Source organism: Thunnus maccoyii, chromosome 12, assembly GCF_910596095.1.
Source record: "Thunnus maccoyii chromosome 12, fThuMac1.1, whole genome shotgun sequence".
Lineage (NCBI taxonomy): Eukaryota > Metazoa > Chordata > Actinopteri > Scombriformes > Scombridae > Thunnus > Thunnus maccoyii.
Window position 1 is genome coordinate 1,746,533 of NC_056544.1, and position 5,932 is coordinate 1,752,464.

At 34.3% G+C, this 5,932-nt stretch overlaps 1 long non-coding RNA gene across 1 annotated transcript; it reads right to left on the bottom strand.

Annotated features, from left to right (window-relative positions):
- Nucleotides 1-3,466: 3,466 nt before the first annotated feature.
- On the bottom strand, nt 3,467-5,064 carry LOC121909463. Its single transcript, XR_006099447.1, has 3 exons — nt 4,873-5,064; nt 4,618-4,679; nt 3,467-4,466 (listed from the first exon to the last, which is right to left on the bottom strand). It is a non-coding gene; the product is annotated as an uncharacterized LOC121909463 (long non-coding RNA).
- Between the last annotated feature and the right edge of the window lie 868 nt (nt 5,065-5,932).

The window sequence follows — 5,932 nt, forward strand, 5'->3', positions numbered from 1 at the left end:
TTCTTCCATTAATAAGATTTGAAGACTTACAGTAGGAATTGATGTCTGCTGTGTGGACGCTGATTGACAGCAGTGATTGACAGGTGACTGCAACTATGTGCTTCAAACTGGCTCCAATGAAAACCAATGGGTGACATCACACCTTCCTACATCCATCTTTATAAATAGTCTCTGGGTCAGAACCAATACTGCAACATAATTATCAGTTATAATTTAAAGTTCCAGCTGTTTCAGAATCTGTAATGTAGATAGTACAGAATCATGTTATGTAGATTATCTTTGGATTCAAACCTCTTCTGGTGGTCTCTTTTGTGTATTATTTAACATTTCTATCAAGACTGACCTCACAAGAAAAAGACAGGATCAGTAGTTTATGCAAGTCCCCCAAAACAACAGATATTTACATTCAAGTCAAAGAAGCCTACTGGCCGTAACACAGCAGATCACTGTTCATACCATGTTTCCAAATGCAAGTCAACTCTATTTGTTTAAACTATATCCACTATCATCACCCAATCTTAACCATGTAGCTATTGTTACACCATGACAACAAGGGTCTCCTAACAATAGAACAGTACTCATTTTAATTTTGTAAGGCACAAAAACCACAAATGATTTCCCCCCAATTACTGTTGATAGAAGCAGAAAATAGATCGGAAAATTCTTGTATGTGTCACTCTGAGTCAACAATGTATTTTGGTGTTTAATTTGGAGGACTTACTGGAGACACTATAGGCCATGAGGGTAAACAGTGTTTGACTTTTCCTGTAGCTAAAAATACTTGAGCAGCATTCACACCTACAGTAAACAGCAGACCACTTTCTTTTAGTCAGTGCAGATCAGTACCATGTGAACACTTCATAAACCTTTTTTTACAGTAAACTTATATAAAACATGTTTTAATTGATCTCCTCAATTCCGTTCTAGTATTTATTCAGAATAAGAACAAACACATCTACAAACAAAACTGAAACTGCACCAACACCTTCAACAGACCACTAAATTGCAGCTTTGGTCCGTCTGCATGTTGAAGTCTGTTGTCACATGAGGGGCTGTTTGTCAGTGTGGGTTTCCTGTGAGCTTTACTTATTTCAGGGGCTACATGATGGTTGAGGTTAACTTCACTGTTAACCCTTTATTGTCTGGTAACATCTTTGAAACTGTCCAAGGCATAAAGGGCCAGTATTGATAAATAAAAAGTTTTTAAAACTCTAAATCATGTAAATATATTCCAGTAGAGCCCAAGAATATAAATATAAACCCAGAAAAACACATTATGCAGTACATTGCTCTTTGAAATCAACTGTCTCTGTGACTAAAACCAAAAAAAGCTTGAAGAGAGAACGGTGGATTGGATGGTGGAGAAAAAATTATTTATTATTTTTCTTAGAATTCTGAGTAAGCCTTTTGATATTATTGTTTCATATTTGCTTACAGTTAAAAAAGAAAAAGAAAATAAATTCCTCTGTTTCAGCAGGGGTTTGTAGTTTGCTATATTGCTCAACTTTACTACAGCGTGTGTGCTAAATGACACAATGGCTTATGAATACCTCTTCTCATTCATTTCTAATGTTAACTTGTTAGGTCCTTCACACCCTAGAAGTATTGATGGCAGAATATGTGCTGAAGTCAGAACTCTGGATTTTCTTCTTCTTTGGTCTCTGTGACGCTTGACGAATTTCCAGTGCAGCATAACACACATCTTCATCCTGAGATTTGACATTTGTTATTCAGACTCATGAACATGTACTATACAGATGTACTACTTTGATTTCTATACTTCACTATTAAACACATTGGAGTGAGAATCAGGGATCAGTGTTGTTAGTGTAAAACATCACATACTGTACGTGAAAAAATGGAAAGATCTGTGTAGTGAAGAATGAATTGAAACATGCAAACCAATAAACATTTCACATTGTCAATATTTTAACTTGTCATAGCAGGAAAAGCACACGTCTTTCTCAATGTATTAATGATTAGTAATTATTAGGCATCATAAATAATTGCTCTGTTATATTTAGCTGTGCCAGTGAGTCAGTATGAACAATATCAAGGTCCCACCATTGAAACACAAAATGAAATGCAGCCGTTATTAGTGTAATTAGATAACATGTTTTATATTTATATATTTTTTTTATATTTTACTTTTAGAAAGTCACATACTTTTGAAAAGTGATTAAATTCATAATGTACATTACCAGATTTCCTGTTGTTCCTCTGGTGTCAGGTCTTTGTTGGTCCACATGAGGTTCTTTAGCTGCAGACATGAATATAGCTCATATCTCATAAAATACCTTAATGCCATAATAATATTAACTATTGGATCTAAAGCCAGTTATGAGGTTAAAAACAAGTTTTTAGACACAAATTTGAGAATATCTCTGGATAACAAGTTAAGTTATAAACATTTAAAGAACTAGTCATCAAAGTAATCTAATGAACTGAGGATAGAAGGACCAAGTGGATAAAAGTGACATACTGTACAGTAGGTACCTGTTTTCTGGCTGAACTGATAAACCAAAAGAGAGAAGAGGAGAGAGGAGAGAACAGCCAGAGATGGACAGAGAGACAGCAGCAGCGTCCAGCACACACCACAGTCTTGTTGGTGGGTTGAGGTTTGGTAATCTGGCTCACTGGAGTCTGAATCAAACACAAACAAGTGAGTGAATGTTTGTGATTCCAATGTTATAGAAATGTAATGGAAAATAAAACATGTCTATATTTTATCCTTACATTCTTACATGACTTTTTCAACTTTGGGCCAAATTCAGAATTGCCTTTAGACAAACAAGTGAGTGAATGTTTGTGAATCCAATTTTATAGATATGTAATGGAAATTAAAACATTTATGTTTCATTTTCCCATACCAACTTTGTAATTTATATTGAGCATGTGTGTTATTTGTATTGATAATCTTATATTATTATTAGATATTCAAAAATTGTAATTTATGAATTTCATTTGCCTCTACAGCCCTGACATATTTTAATCCAGGTTCATATTCTCTTTAGCATCTCCAACATAACAAACTCCAGTGATGAAGACTCTGGGCTGGTGGCTAACTTGAGATAAAAACAGGAAATGTTCTGAAAACAGCGATCATGTCTTGTTACATACAAACAGTCGTCACTGCTGATATGAAATGTAGCAGATCAATTTCAATTAAATAAATGAATCTGAAGCAAATTGTAATCAACAGCCACAGACAGGTTTTATATTTGTGAGGTTTATTTGTTTATTTTCACAGCTCATCAATGTTCAATGTTTCATTTAAGTTGTGGAGGGAAATAAAATACACAAGATGTATACTATCTATCCTTATAATAATAATAATAATAATAATAATAATAATAATAATAATAATATCTTTATTTATATACCACTTATCAAAACACAGTTACAAAGTGCTCCACATAAAAACAAACAAACACAGCAATAACAGAATAAAAGTACTAAAAGAGCAACAAAACTAAAATAATAAAACCCATAACACAGAATAAAAACTAGAATCAGGTGAAATCAGGGAAGGTGGTGTGATAAAAGTACGTAAAAGGAAGCCACTGACTCAGCCTGCCTCATTTCCTCAGGCAGGTTGTTCCAGAGCTTCGGGGCTCTCATTTCAAAAGCTCTGTCCCCCGAAATCTTCAGCCAACAGTCGTACGTAGATAAACGATCTGAGATATATTGAGAAGTTAGACCATTTAGTGCGTCTTAAGTAATTAAAAGAACCTTGAAATCTAAAATTCTAAAACATACTGGGAGGCAGTGTAAAGAGGCTAAAACTGGGGTGACGTGTTCAAACATGTTTACTCTGGTTCAAAGCCTGGCAGCTGAGTTCTGTACTGTCTGTAGCTGCTCTACAGTTTACTATTCAGGCATGTAAAAAATCTGTTACAGTAATCCAGCCATGATGAGATAAAAGCATGTATATTCTTAGAAGAATGAATGAACAAATGAACACAATGAATTCATATAAATTGTGGTTCAGGCCACTAACAGAGGAAAATTCAAAACAATTAGAAACAATCCGAAACATTTGAAGTGGAAGTACACAGTGGAAGCACTGATGACTTCATGAACTACTAAACAATACAGCAAAACAACAGTTACTGTATATTTATCCTCATTGGAGAATTGACACAAAAAAGTAGAGTTTAGTATGAACTTTTCCAAACAAACAATTGCTTTCAACCTTCACAACAAAGGAGGCTAGTTTATACATACACATTTTCTCACAGGTCAGTTATTGATGGTAATGACTGTTGCTTAACTTTACGCTTATTTACAGAATAGTCTATATGTATCAACAATAATTAATTCATTATACAACTTCTTGTGACTCTTTACACTCTAGAGGTATTGATGGCAGAATAAGTGCTGAAGTCAGAACTTGCAGTTTTCTTCTTCTTTGGTCTTTGTGATGCCTGACAGTGTTCCAGTGCAGCATAACACACATCTTCACCCTATGATTTGACATTTGTAATTCAGAATCATGACCATGTCTCATCTGTAAGTGTAACATATGTTCACTTATTTGCAAAAATGAAAAGATGAGTGTAGTATGAAACAACAAAACCCTTGCAAACTAGACTTCATTAAAGTACTGTAAATTACCTGGTTCAGTCTTGTTTGACCTCTAGTGTCAGCTGTTTGCTCATCAATCTGAGGTTCTTTAGCTGCAGAAATAAATAAAGGATCATCACACCATGTTACAGCCAAACTCATATAATAAATTACAAGCAGAGAGCTTATCTGAATCCAGATTTCTGTGTGATTCAAAATTCACTTTGTAGATTAAATATTAATTATTATTTCTGAACTACTGAAAGCAAAAAGTTAAACATAAAAAGTGACATATACAGTAGTTACCTGTTTTCTGACAAAGGCGATAAACCAAAAGAGATGAAAGGAGAGAGGAGAGAACAGCAAATGTTGGACACAGAGAGAACAGCAGCGTCCAGCATGAATCGCAGTCTTGTAGAGTCTCATAGTGACGAAGCTCACTGGAGTCTGGATCAAACACAGAGTTGAGTCAATTCACCTGATTAAACTCTGAACTCATAGAAAAAAATTGCAATAACGGAAACATGCTTTTTTCTTATGTGTTCATGTATGCAATCATACATTACAGTATATAGTTGTTACATGACCACAGTAATCAAAAAATAAAGATATTTGCAATATAGTAGTAACATAAGTAGTAATATAATATTGTTCCAATTAAATTGCACACGACTTTCTGGTGAAGAAGAAAAAAATTACATTTCATTTCATTGTTTTCTGGTCTACCAAGAGCTCTGCTCAGTGTTCTTGGTACAGTATTGGCTCTGCCTTGTTGATGGATTTTTTCAATTCTGGCCTTCTCTGAGCATTGCCTTTAAAAAAATATTCATAATCATTCTCATTTGAATAATAGATTTTCAGTTTATTCCAACAATAAGTGCAATGTGAAACTTTTTTTCCCTGTTCAGGCCTTTTTTTCTCAGATCTCAAATGTAAATTCATCCCAAAACTTACAGTAATATGCATGAAGAGTTATGAAAATACTGGGTGCACATTTAAGGATGACTCACAATGAAGAGGTCACTTATTTGGAAGGAATTCTTTGTTAAAACAATTATACATGATTTAACTTCAGATTGGGGTTCGCTGCAGTTCATTTTCACATGTATATTGTACATGCACTCCCATTTATGGTGGACGTCAGAGCATAGATATTTCAACCAAACGATTATATTACTTGAAACAATTCATAGTCACAGATGTTTCATACACATACACACACACACACACACACATAAACTTACCAACTAGGATCCTTGTTGTGACATTGCCATATTCATAAACATATATTTTTTCAATATAATGTTTGTCTTCCACTCTTGTCTGTTCAGTTCCACAGTAGTAGAGACCTGCATCTGAATTAGTG